General features: G+C 46.5%; 2 long non-coding RNA genes across 3 annotated transcripts in view; one reads left to right on the top strand and one right to left on the bottom strand.

The window, feature by feature from the left end:
- Nucleotides 1-61: 61 nt before the first annotated feature.
- LOC117311130 (uncharacterized) lies at nucleotides 62-9,790 on the top strand. 2 transcript variants are annotated; one of them, XR_012330237.1, is made up of 3 exons: nucleotides 62-159; nucleotides 740-7,426; nucleotides 9,652-9,790. It is a non-coding gene; the product is annotated as an uncharacterized lncRNA (long non-coding RNA). The 2 variants fall into 2 exon arrangements; XR_004525271.2 differs by lacking the exon at nucleotides 62-159 and having other exon boundaries at nucleotides 169-885; nucleotides 7,326-7,426.
- The window catches only part of LOC141278048 (uncharacterized), a 10,240-nt gene continuing 3,399 nt past the window's right edge, over nucleotides 6,965-13,805 (bottom strand). Inside the window, exon 2 of the long non-coding RNA XR_012330238.1 lies at nucleotides 6,965-12,497. This is a non-coding gene — a long non-coding RNA (uncharacterized lncRNA). The remainder of the gene's footprint in view (nucleotides 12,498-13,805) is intronic.

Raw genomic sequence — 13,805 nt, 5'->3', positions numbered from 1 at the left:
CCCACGGCGGGGAGAGGGCGGGCACCCGGCTCCCAGCTGCCGAGCGCCCCGGGCCCGCCAGGGGGCGGCCTGGCCGCGGGAGGCGCTGCCTGGCCCGTCTGGCGCCCGCTCCCGCATCGGCTGGATGGACCCAGGAACTTCCGGCCGCCGGGAGCCCAGGTGGCGCGGGGCTGAGGGTGCGGGGCCTGGGCAGATCCATTCGAGGGGTGCAGTGGGGGCGACTGGGTGATCTTGGCTCCCCTTGAGCTGGGGCGCAGGGCGTCAGTGAGGAGCAGGGGGAGAGCCCTGAACTGTGAGTGCGGGGATCCAGCCTGGGGCCCAGCTCTGCCAGCGTCTCACCGCGCGACCTTGGGCCCCGTTCCTCCGCGGAAAAGCGGGGGGTCAATCGAGATGACCTCTAAGGCCCCTCCCGGGCCAGGCCCGGGGAGGCTGATCTGGTCTTTGACCACGGCCTGGTCAGAGTATCTCAGACCCTCTGGGTCCCTCAGGGAGGAGGACGGGACTTGCTTGCCTTTCTTTGAGCCCTTGGATACGTGAGACTTGAGAGGATTTAAAAGACTTACTGTGTCCAGAGACTTACTGTGACAAATGCCAGGAAGTTTTGCGGGGCTTTTAAACAGATGCCATACATTGCAGCAAATGGAGCCACCGCTAACTACCTTTGAAGGGTCCAGCTCACACATTTGTTATTTATCACCCCAGGACCGCTGATGCTATAGGTATTACCTCCATTTTACAGGTGAAGAAACTGAGGCTGAGAGCGGTTTACTAACTTGCCCAGAGTTCCACAGCGGGGAGGTAGCAGAACCTGAGCTGGACTCCAGCACTGGCTCAGCTCACACCTGGACTCTGATGAGAAGACCAAGACTTTATGCTTTAAAATAGGTGATTTGTTTCTTTAACCACTGAGAGCAGTGCATCAGAATCACTTGGTAGGCTCCACCCCCAGAGCTTCCGGTTTAAGTCTGGGTGGCCAAGCATGTGGGGGGCCAACATGTTCCCAGGTGATGCTGATGCTGCTGGAACCAGGACCATGCTTTGAGAATCGTTGCTTCGGCTGAAGGTTGGGGGTTCCAAGAGGAGCAGGGGTCCAAGTTTGGCAGATGATCCCTGGTGTTTTTACATTTTCCTTTTATACCTGAGGTTCCTGGTTGGGGTTTTCCGACATTATTTTGCCACCCTCTGGTGAGAATAGCAGCCATCAGCTAAACAGACAAGCCTCCCTGATGATATTGCAAGAGTCATCAGAGGCATAATCAATTGCTATCAGACGGGCAGGAAACAATTCAGAAGCCCAGGGGATTGCTGACCAGCCTTCAGAGACTGCCTCACCATCCTTCATTTATATTGGACATTTATAGCGGACAGCTGTGGGAAAGAAGGCAGATTCAGAGAATGTGGAATTTTAGAGCAGAGACAGGCCTTTATAAGATTCCATCTGCAATTCGTCTTTCTCCCATTATTAGAGTTGGGGAAACTGAAACCTTCTCCAAACCACACAATCACTATTAACAAACATCTTAGATTCCCCATTCCCTGTGAATTGGCCAGAATTCTGTGTACTCATATCCTGCTCTGTTACATTCCTTTACAGTTGCTAACATGCTACTCATTTGTATGCCAGGTGTTCCTGGCAGAAAAGCCAGAACTTGTACAAAGAGGGCTGTATTTTCAGTTCTGGGATTCCCTCCTCTCACAGGTGATAAATAGAAGAAACAACCTGGCTAGAGTATTCCCTTAACAGATCCTCTGTGATAGCTATTGCCATTGCCCTAAGTGAGGCCCTCTCTCTCTTGAGCTATTACAACAATGCAGTGAAGAGGGCATGGCATACAAGTTACAGATGAGAAACCCCCAGCTCAGAGAGGCAAAGTGACCTGCCCAGTGCCATCCAGCTGGGAAGGGGCAAAGCGTGACTCTCACCTCCTTCTCTGATTCCAAATCATGCTTCTGCTGCTTCCAGCTGTTGAGTGTGAAAAAGACATTGTATGTGTTTGTTGAGGGGAGAGTGGACAGAGGGAGAAGAAAGAAGCATTGATTACCTACTCTGCGCCCAGGATTGTGTTGGATGCTTTACATTTACTGAATATGATTATTCCATGAACACCTCTTAAGTCTGTAGAGTTTGGCATTATTATCCCATTTCACAGATGAAGAAATAATCTCAGAAAAGGTGACTTGCCCAAGGGCATGCAGCTGGTGATTTAAATCTGGGTCCTGGCTGTCTTGTTTTTGTTTCTGTGGTACGCGGGCCTCTCACTGTTGTGGCCTCTCCTGTTGCGGAGCACAGGCTCCGGATGCGCAGGCTCAGCGGCCACAGTTCACGGGCCCAGCCGCTCCGCGGCATGTGGGGTCTTCCCGGACCGGGGCACGAACACGTGTCCCCTGCATCGGCAGGCGGACTCTCAACCACTGCGCCACCAGGGAAGGCCGGTCCTGGCTGTCTTGATCACACTGTCTAGGGGCAGGGGAACATATGGTTACCGATGTTTAAAGGGGGCCAACTCCTAGGCAGTTGCAGTCTTTGTAAATGATGTAACATCAGAAGGTAGCAACAGGGGGTAGTTTGGGGATTCCTGGCACTTTGCAAAATTTGGAATAAAAACAGGAGGGATAAATACTACAAAATGCCCAAGGAGTAAACTTGATAGGAGTTAAAGGGTCAGTAAATATAATAAAACATTGATTTCTTTCCTTCTTTTCAAGGTCCTTCCTCATTGACTAGCTATTCTTTGTGTTGAAATGTCATTGATCTGCAAGTTGTTAGTCTAGGACTTAGAATCTAAGTGGATCTTGATGGCAGAGATAAGGTGTTCTGGGCCCAAGGCCTGGGCGGGAATATCTACAGTAAATCTTCCCTCTAGCAGCCCCATGTGCCCAGTGAGTCACTCTCTTGTCCTACACTCAAATCTTTTGCTAACCTACCTCTAACTTTATATCAGCTTCACACCACCTCCTAGTAGGACCTGCTAGCTATCTTGGCTCATCCGAGTCTTCTCTATCTTAGGGGCAATTTAAACCTCATTCCTCCTGAAGTCTTATCTTTGCTTAGAGAGCACTTATCTTGGCCACTCCCCTGATATAGCTGCTGTTTATATTCTGTGAGCTGTTCCTTGGTCAACCTCATCGCATACACACAAGACACCTCACAACCCCTTTTTTAAATCTGGCCTATATTCTAGCGCTGAACAGCTTGTCTTGTAACTTTCCTGTATCGCCAGCACTTTACATGTAGTAGATTCCTCATGAATATTTGGTGGATGAATGAATACATAGCCTGGGGCTATCTTTTTTGAAGGAGGGAAATTACTTCCTCTTGAATACTAAGATTCAGGAGGGCTGGCACCACGTTTTAATTGGTTCTATCCCCAGGCTCTAGGACAAGGTCTTAGTAAATATTGAATCAACATTCTTTAAAAGAATACATTTTCTGGACCTCCTGTTTACACATTGATTCAAGTAGCTCCCCAAATGTTCTGACTTGGAATAGATTTTCCTCCTGGAGGACTGAGTGACCAAGCCCTTTCTTTTTTTTTTTTTTTTTTTTGTGGCCGCATTGCACGGTATGCAGGATCTTAGTTCCTGGACCAGGGATTGAACCTGTTACCCCCTGCAGTGGAAGCACAGATTCCTAACCACTGGACCACCAGGGAATTTCTGACCAAGCCCTTTCATACAGAGCCAACAGAATGAACCCACCTTCTCCCTTCATGAACCACCTCTTTTGACCTGTTCTAGACCCTTCCCCAGAAGCTACTCTGGATGTGGGAAGTTCCCGGATGGCCTAGAATGAGACCCCAACCTGATGGTGACTGTCCTGTTGAGGGGGGGAGGGGTCAGTCTCCCCCACAAACCTGTTTCTCCTGCAGGCTGCCCCATCCATCCTTTCAAGTGCCTTTAAAATCCTTGGAGGCATCCTCGGTTCCTCTCTTTTCCTCACACTCCACACTTGGTTCATTAGCACAGCCTGTTATGTCTAGAATCCAACCACTCTGTAGCACTCTATCACTATCTTGTGGTCCAAGTCCCCCTCACCTCTCTCCTGGATTACTGTGGTAGATTACATCATGACACGACTAAGCCAGTTCATCGCAACTGGGTTCAGTGTTGCTGTAGATCTCAGTGATCTCCAGTAATGAGAGTGGTAGATGAGCGTACCTTGCTACTAGCAGGAGGCGCTGAGGCAATGCAAGCCAGTTTTAGCCTGAATTCTGTGCCACGGACCATCACTGATTAGCAAGCAGGTCTTCGAGTTATATGATCTCCTCTGTGAGCTCAATGAAGGCCCAGATATATGTCCTGGGTGTTCCAAAAAGCTTCCTTCTTGAAAAGATTAAGTCCAAGGCAGAAGCAACAATATTTGAGGAACAAGCTTCAATTCAGGGTCAGGCGATGGCATCCTCACTCAGCAGCTTGAACCCCAGACCAGACGGATTCCTAAGACCTAGAGCCCATTGGAGCTCACTAGATTCTTATGCCTTGCGGTGCAAGAGCAGAGGCACATGGACAGCACATCGCACATCTGGAACACTGCCTGTTTGACTGATGGACAATTATTTTGGCCATCAGGTTGCTAATGAACAGACCCTCTGCTGAAATGGCATTAAGACAATTGAAGCACTTGCAGAAGTGCCTCTGGAGTGTGGCTTCCGGGTAAAGTCCCTGCTGCCTCCACGGGAGCAGCTCTCAAAGTGTGGTCCCTGGGACCTTTTCAGAGGGTCTGTGAGATCAGCACTATTATTATTTTCATAATAATACTAGGACATTATTTTCGTTTTTCACTCTCATTTTCTCCCAAGCACAGAGGGGAGTTTTCCAGAAGTTACATGTGTAGTATTGCCACAGGTTGAAGGAAGAATCAGATATGAGAATGCAGCTGTCTTCTACTAAGCCAGACTTTTTTTTTAAATACTTATAAGTAACTTTTCTTTTTTTAAAATTAATTAGTTTATTTTTTGGCTGCATTGGGTCTTTTTTGCTGCACACGGGCTCTCTCCAGTTGCAGGGAGCGGGGGCTACTCTTCGTTGCGGTGCGCGGGCTTCTCATTGAGGCAGCTTCTCTTGTTGCGGAGCACAGGCTCTAGGCGCGCGGGCTTTAGTAGTTGTGGCACATGGGCTCAGTAGTTGTGACTCACGGGCTCTGGAGCACAGGCTCAGTAGTTGTGGCGCATAGGCTTAGTTGCTCTGTGGCATGTGGGATCTTCCCGGAGCAGGGCTCAAACGCATGTCCCCTGCATTGGCAGGCGGATTCTTAACCACTGCACCACCAGGGAAGTCCAAGCCAGACTTTAAAGATATTTACAAACATGTACAGTGGTTTCTCAGGATCTGTGGAAGATTGCTTCCAGGACCTGCCCTCATACCAAAATCTGAGTCCCATAGTCGGCCCTCCATATCCACGGGTTCCGCAGAGGAGGGCTGACTGTAAAACAATGCCACTTTTCTCACTAAATATTTTTTGTTTTCAAATATATCATTTTTCAGGACTTGTCCCTGTTGCATCTACTCACCTCTGCTGTGAAAGCATCTATACACACAAATGGGCCTGGAAGTGTTCCAGTAAAACTTTACTTACGGACACTGAAATTTGAATTTCATATGATTTTCATGTCTCACAAAGTATTATTCTTCTGATTTTAAAAAAATGTAAAAGCAATTCTTAGTTCACAGGCTGTCCAAAAATAGATGGTGGGCCAGATTTGACCCCCGGGTTGCAATTTGCCAACCCCTCCCTGTTCTAGGGGGTTCAAACCAATAACACACACATATACATCATGTTAGTTCAACTGAAATGTTCAGACAATATAACAGCTTTCTCATTGTTTCTGCAAATGACCCCTGAAGGCTATTCTCAACACAGCAGCCACACTGATCCCTCTTTGCTCTAAAGCCACCAGTGACTTATCTTATTCAGCAGAGAAGCCAAAGTCCTTCCCATGGCTTGGAAGACCCTACATGATCTGCTGCCCCATCCCTCTGACTCAACTCCTTCTTCTCTCCCTCTCATTCTGCTCTAGCTTGTTCCTTGAAAAAGCCTTCTCTTTCCTCAGGGCCTTTGCACTTGCTGTTCCCTCTGCCTGGAATGTCCTTCCCGCAAATAGCCAATTAATTTACTCAAATGTCTGCTCAAATATCACTTCTCAGTGAAGTCTTTGTTTTCTTTTTTTTAATAACAGTTTTATTAATATAATTCATAAGCCATGCAATTAACCCATTACAATTCAGTATACAACTCAGTGGGTTTTAGTGTATTTACAGAGTTGTGCAACCTTCACCATGATCAGTTACAGAACATTTTTCATCACTCCAAGCAGAAACCCCAGCCCTATTAGCAGGCACTCCCCATTTCTCCCCAGTTTGCTCAACCCTCCCACCAATCTACTTTCTGTCTCCATGTATTTGCTTATTATGGACATTTCAAGGAATTAGAATTCCATTAAATGGAATCAGACATATGCTCTATTGTGATTGAGTTCCTTCACCAAGCTTAATGTTTTCAAGATTCATCCATGTTGTAGCGTGTTTCTGTACCTCATTCCTTTTTAGGGTTGAATAATATTCCATTGTATGGAGATACTACAATTTATATATCCACTCATCAGTTAGTGAACATTTGGGCTGTTTCACTTTTTGGCTATTAGGAATAATGCTCCTATGAACGTGCATGTACAAGTTTTTGTGTAGACATATGTTTTCATTTCTCTTGGGTAGATACCTAGGAGGGAATTGCTGGGTCATATGGTAACTCTGTTTAACCTTCTGAGAAAATGCCAGACTGTTTTCCAAAGTGGCCGCACCATTTTACATTCCCACCAGCAATGTTATCGGGATTCCAATTTCCCACATCTTCTCCAACACTTGTTATTACCTGTCTTTGTGATTACAGACATCCTAGAGGGGGGTGATGAAGTGGTACCTCATGGTTTTGATTTGCATTTTCCTGAAGGCTAATGTAAAGGAAGCCTTTTCTTTTTTTTTTCTTTTTTTAATTTTTTTTTTTGCGGTATGCGGGCCTCTCACTGTTGTGGCCTCTCCCGCTGCGGAGCACAGGCTCTGGACACGCAGGCTCAGCGGCCATGGCTCACGGGCCCAGCCGCTCCGCGGCATGTGGGATCTTCCCGGACCGGGGCACGAACCCATGTCCCCTGCATCGGCAGGCGGACTCTCAACCACTGCGCCACCAGGGAAGCCCGGAAGCCTTTTCTTGATCATCCTATTTTAAATGTCAACCCCTCCTCCCTTCTCTACCCCTCCCCCACTTCCCTGCTTTATTTTTCTATAGCACTTATTTCACTTATTCATTTGTTGTCTCTCTCCTCCCTCAGGGGATAAACTCCAGGAGGGCATGATTTTTGTCTGTTCTGTGCTCTGCTGTATCCTCAATGCCTGTAGAAGCTCTGTCCAATGGAAATAGAGTGCGATCCATGTACGTAATGTTAAAGTTTCTAGTAGCCAAAAAAAAGTGAAAAAAGAAGGAGGAAACAGATGAAGTTCATTTTAATAATATTTTTATTTAACCAGATATATCTAAAACATTGTTATTTCAACAAGTAATCAATATAACAAATTACTAAGGAGGTATTTTACATTCTTTTGTTCAGTCTAAGCCTTTGGAACCAGGTGTGCATTTCACACCCTTCTCAGTTTGAACTTGCCACATTTCAAGTGCTTAATAGCCACACATGGTCAGTGGCTTCAGCACTGAACGTGGGCCTAGAACATTCATTTTGTGAGTGTATGAACAACTCCCTCTTAGAGACGGTTTGATTAGTCACTGCCCTGGGGAGGAGGACTTTCATAAACATATTTACGTGAGGTCTTGCATGTAAGTGGTAAGCCTGGGCTTGGGTTTCCAATCCCTGCTTGCTCACTGTGACCTTGGGCAAGTGATTGTCCCTCTCCGAGCATCAATTTCTTCAGCTGTGAAATAAACTTTATGGTCCCTTTCAAGCTTTCAGCATCAGAGAGGGAGGCGAGAGTGTTGCCTGTGGGGTAAAAATGATGCTCAGATGCCTTAGATTCCATACTTTTTGAAGTCAGGTGGCTTTCACCGTCACTGGGAGGAGGGCTAAATCACACAGAAAGATGGTTCTGGAAGACCTCTTGGAGAGCCCTGGTGAGCTGGGGGTTTTTGTGACCGTAAAGAGGCCCTGGGATCATGATTTACACAAAAAGAACAAAGGAATCTGTCTGGGAACACCTCACCCCCCGCCAAGCCCCATCACCCTAACACAAACTGTCTCCTAGAACTATCTGTACAGCTCCCCAGCTGCGTGTGCATTCCTCAAAGGCAGGCCCTGAATCATTGAATATTCATTTCTGTGTTTGGAGGATTATTTGGAAGTCTGTGTAGGGAGGATTCTGATTTAGTTCATTTCCCTGCATCTTTTTGATTAATCCAGAAAAATGGGGGATTCAACAGGTGTTTTGCCAATATGTTAGCTTCTGCTTGCTCAAGCATTTTTTAAGATGTTATAAGGTGTCATATTAATCACAAAATCTTCAGAACCCTCTGTGGGGTGAGACTGGGGACCAGGTTTGCCTGGGGATCGTTCCTTTCAGCTCCTCTGTCCACTGTGGGGACTGTGGGAATTGGCTTTCAAAAGCCCATGCCATTAACTGCACAGCCCACAGGCTGGATTTCTCTGGGGGAAGGGCTGTGCTGGGAGTCATGATCTGCTTTCAGGGAAGGCTTGTCACTGTTTATGTAGCTTCTCTGAACTTAACCTATAGACTCGGGCAGATCGAGCAAAGCCAGGCCCCACAGTGTAAGCAAATAGGAATAGATCAGGTCAATTTGCTTCGATCAGCATCCCTGGTTTGCATTTCCAGGCTTTACTTCTGGAGAAGTAAGATACTACTCCCAAAACAGGCCTCAGGGGGACAAATCTTTTGAGCAGAGTCCCTTAAAAAAATAATGCACTTATGAGTAAATGCATCGTATGTGAGATGGTTCCCCATTACCTCCCAGGACGGAGGCCATGCTGCTTCCTGTGATAGGCGTGGGAGGGTCTGGACCCTGCCTCTTCCTCCAGCCTCTCACCACCTGGCCCTTTGGGCTCTAACCCTTGCATTTCCCACATACCTCATGGATTGTCATTCATCTCCAGGCCTTGGCCTATGGTGTCCCTTCTGCCTGGCACCCCTTTGCCTTCCCTTCTTTCTGTCTGCAAAATTGGCCTCCCTTAGGTCTTGTCTGCTTATAGTGATCTGTCCACTTTGAACCCCCAGTTCCTGAGATACCCCAGGTTTGGAGCACCCACAGACCCTGGAATCTGTATTGCTGCGCATGTTACACTGGGTTGGGATCAACTGTTTGAATATTGACCCTCTAGACCAATGTTCTTCATGGAAGGGATAATGCTTCCCAAGGAATGCTTTGAACACTATGGGATATTTCAGTGGATGCAGTGACAGGAGGGTGCTATTTCCATGTGGTGGACAGGAGCCTGGGGATGCTGGCTCTCCTGCAATGTAGCGACAGTCCTGCCCAGAGGAGAATATTTCTTGTCCCACAGGACTTTAAGAAGTCCAACCAAATGCTCCTGTAGGTAACACACCCTGTAATTAACTGAGCTTGGAAACTAGTAATTTTATAAATAAACTCAATTTTTTTTTTGGCGTGGTTTTAACATATGCTGACTTTTCCAGGAACGCAACTACTGTGTAAATCAAGGGAAGACCAAGTTTTGCTTTGCTCAAGAGCTTTAGCAAGGACTTATCACCATTTTGGAAAATCACACCTGTAATGGCAACATGACTCATGATAGAGAAAGAAGAAATTCACCCAGATACCTGCTGGCAAATCTAATTGTTTGAGGATTTTGCTTGACCATGGGATGAGTCCCCATACGACACACCTGGATCCGTCTGCATTTGTTGATGTCGCGGTCGCCGTGTTTCATGGTATATAAAAGTCTACTTTTTTTTTTTGCGGTACGCGGGCCTCTCACTGCTGTGGCCTCTCCCGTTGCGGAGCACAGGCTCCGGACGCGCAGGCTCAGCGGCCATGGCTCACGGGCCCAGCCCCTCCGCGGCATGCGGGATCTTCCCGGACCGGGGCACGAACCCATGTCCCCTGCATCGGCAGGTGGACTCTCAACCACTGCTCCACCAGGGAAGCCCCAAACTCAACTTTTGAAGCTCTTACTTTCAAATGCCAAAAATAAAGTATTGCCTGAATATCGTCTTACATCCCTTAAATCCAGATTTCTTTGTCCTAAGTAGGTGCAAGCACATGACTACTTTATTACGTCTCTGGTGTATTAGGCCTAAGCATTTAGAGATTGAAACGCATTTTATTCTAATGCTCCTTTTATTTCCCTTTTATATTCGTTATATTATATTGATTTTGTCTTTTCATTACATGTATAAGTAGGTTATAATATCCATGAATTTAAAGCGGAGGATATTCAAAATATTTATTAAAGGGCGTGGGGGGATCCTAGCTGACAGTGTTGAGAACCACGCTGAAGCCTTAGAGGGCAGGGACTTCACCTCCCCTGTGTCACCGCTTCCTCCCTTGTGCCTAGCACAGGCCTGGAATACAGTAGCTGCACAGAGAATCTTTTCTGAATGATGAAGGGGTTGAGGGTGACCCCTTGGCTGAGATGGGGAACAGAGGAGGGAGGGAAGTTTAGTGGGGAGAGTGATGAGTTCAGTTTTCAATGTAGAAGCTTGGCGAGCCCCGGAACTTCGAGGGGCAGTGGCTGTGCAGAATTGCTCTCCAAATGCCACTGAAGAGGGGGAAGTACAGTCAGAGAGTCAGTCGGTTCATCTGTTTGGTCAGTAAACATTGTGAGTGGCTCTGTGTGGGATGGACAGATCAGCAGGGGCTGAGAGGCTCACAGTACAGGTGTGTGTCTCGTCTTGTGGAGGAGACACACACCTGTACTTTCTATTTCCTAGATGGGATTTCCTAGATGGGATGCTGCCTGATTCATGAATCATTGAATAGAGTCAATTAGATTTCCAAATTTCCCCAGTTGAATTTTGTATTTTGGCACCATGATTAGAGCTTGGAATTTTCAGCCCTGCTCCCCATTCTCTCAGGAAGAGAGAAGGGCTGGAAATGGAATCAATGATCCATCATGCCTATGTGAGGACGCCTCCATACGAATCCTGAAAGTGTGGGGTTCACAGAGTTTCCAGGTTGGTGAACACATCTGTGTACTGGGAGGATGATGCACCCCAAATCCACAGGGTCAGAAGCTCCTGTGCTCGGGACCCCTCCAGACCTTACCCTGTGTGTCTCTTCATCTGGCTGTTCATCTGTATCCTTTATCATATCCTTTAATAAACTAGTAGATGCATGTAAATATATTCCAGAGTTCTGTGAAGCCACTCCAGAAAATTAATCAAAACTGAGGAGAAGGTCATAGTAGCTTCACATTTAAAGCCCATGGGTCAGAAGCACAGGTGACAACCTGGACTTGCGACTCTCATCTGAAGTGGGGTGGGAGCAATCTTGTAGGACTGAGCCCTTAACTTGTGGGATCTGACACTGTCTCGAGGTATATAGTGTCAGAATTGAGTTAAATTGTAGGACACCCAGCTGGTTTCACAGAGAATTGCTTGGTGGGGAACGCCCTCCCACACACATTTGGTGACTGGAAGTGTCAGAAGTGTTATGAGTGTGGCAGTAGTGTTAGAGTTAGGAAAGACACAGGAGGAAAAGAACCAAGGTTTTTCCAATACACATGGATAAATCTTGAAAACATTATTTAATTTCTAAGTGAAAGAAGCCAATCACAAGAGAGCACAAATTGTATGATTCCATTTGTATGAAATGCCCAGTGTAGGCAAAGACATAGAGACATAAAGTAGATTGGTGGTTGCCAGGGTCTGGGGTGGTAGGGGGATGAGGAGTAGCCAAGGGAGCAAGCCATGAGGAAGAGCATTCCAGGCACTGGGAACAGCAAGTGCAAAGGCCCTGAGCTGGGACAAAGTGTGGTCTGATCAAAGAACAGCAAGGAGGCACATATCTAAAAGAGAGTGATGAAGGGGAAAGTGGTGGGAGATGAGAAAAGAGAGGGGGCAGTGAAACTGAGCAGGACCCTGTGGGGCCCCTGGGCACGGAAGACTTTCTGCGTCCCCCATTGCTTGTTTGTACAGAACAGACTCCAGCCTCCATGACCTTCCCTGAGTTCCAAAGGGCAGATTCAGACAGTTGCTAATCAGGGAAGGAAGGGGATGCAGTGACAAGGGAGGAGGAGCCAAGAAACAATAGTGCAGCCTTGGGGCAGGTCCTGGTTCTGCCTCAAGGGATACACATAACAACATGTTTGAGCTCTTCATAGAACTAAAACACAACAAATGGCAGATGTCAGCATTCTTCATACCAGAGAAGACCACCTGAGTCCAGAGTAAAGGAACCAGAGAAACTCATCAAAAGATTACCTGAGGGACTTCTCTGGTGGTCCAGTGGTTAAGACTCCAGGCTTCTACTGCAGGGGGCGTGGGGTTGATCCCTGGTTGGGGAACTAAGATCCCGCATGCTGCATGGCCAAAAAAAAAAAAATTACCTGAGACCAGATTAAAGGAATGCAGGCCCTGCACACACCCTAATCTTATCAGCAACCCCACCCTTGAACCATTGCTTATAAAACTCCTCACCAAATCTTCCCAGGTTGGGACACAGTTTTCAGGGACAGGAACATGCTGTGTTGCCCTTTGCCTGGCAAACCAATAAAGATATTCTTTTCTACTTCACCCAAAACTCTGTCTCTGAGATTCGATTTGGCACCAGTGAACAGAGGCTGAGTTGTTGGCATCAGTAGTAAGACCAGACTGTGTAGGGCCTTGTGGGCCACTGTCAGAGTGTTGGCTTTTACTTGGATGGAGACGAGATAACACTGGCTATTTTGAGCCAGTGGAGGATGTATTTGTCTTATGTTTTAACAGAATCCCTACGGCAGGAGATGGACTGTAAGAAGGCAACGGTGGAAGCAGGGAGATGGGTTTGGAGGCTACTGTGTTGATTCAGGCAAGAGACGATTTTGGCTTGGACCAGGATGGGAGCAGTGGAGGTGGGAAGAAGTGTCCAATTCTGGATCTATCTGGAAAATAGAGCTCACCTTCAAGTCTTGTGGTCTGAGCAACTGGGAGATCGCAGCTGGATTTTATCAAGTGAGGGAAGACTGTGGGAGGAAGTAGTTTCCCTGCTAGTCTCTGCTCACGTATAGCAAGAAGTTATAGCAGAGCAAACATTTTAAATTTGATATTTTTTTCCTGAACACTAAACCATAGACACTGAGACCCTAAAGAGTGTTCATAATGATCACTTTTGAGGGCTGTGTGGTGTTCCATTCAATTCATTTACCCTAAATTACATAACCATTTCCTTGTAATTATCTAGACTGTTTCTGTTTTAATTTTAAAAATTATAGATAATCCTATAATGAATATCTTTGTGCTGATAGCTTTGTCTTTGTGGATCTTTCTTAGGAGATTTCTCAAGGGATTGATTCTCAGGAATGGATTTACTAAGTGAAAGAGTAAAAACACTTAATAGCTCTTGAGACACATTGCTAAACTGTTTTCCACAAAGACTGTGGCAGTTTATAAGGCCAGCCAAAACTTAGAGTGCGGCAGTTTCACCATAAGTTAGATAGTAGAGGACATTAGCATTTCAGTTACACTTTCTAATAAAAGGGGTAAAAGCTTCAAATTTAAAATATCTTTGCATGTACTTGATTATGGTTAAGGTTGGACATTTAAAAAGTTTATTTGTGTTTCTTTGACTGTGAACTGATTATTCAGGTCCTTTGCCCATTTATTTACTAAAGTCTTAATAGTTAGGAAAA

This window comes from Tursiops truncatus, chromosome 2 (assembly GCF_011762595.2).
Source record: "Tursiops truncatus isolate mTurTru1 chromosome 2, mTurTru1.mat.Y, whole genome shotgun sequence".
In the NCBI taxonomy this organism is placed as follows: Eukaryota; Metazoa; Chordata; class Mammalia; order Artiodactyla; family Delphinidae; genus Tursiops; species Tursiops truncatus.
Note: the sequence above shows the minus strand (reverse complement) of the source record. Positions and strands in the feature narration are given on the sequence as shown.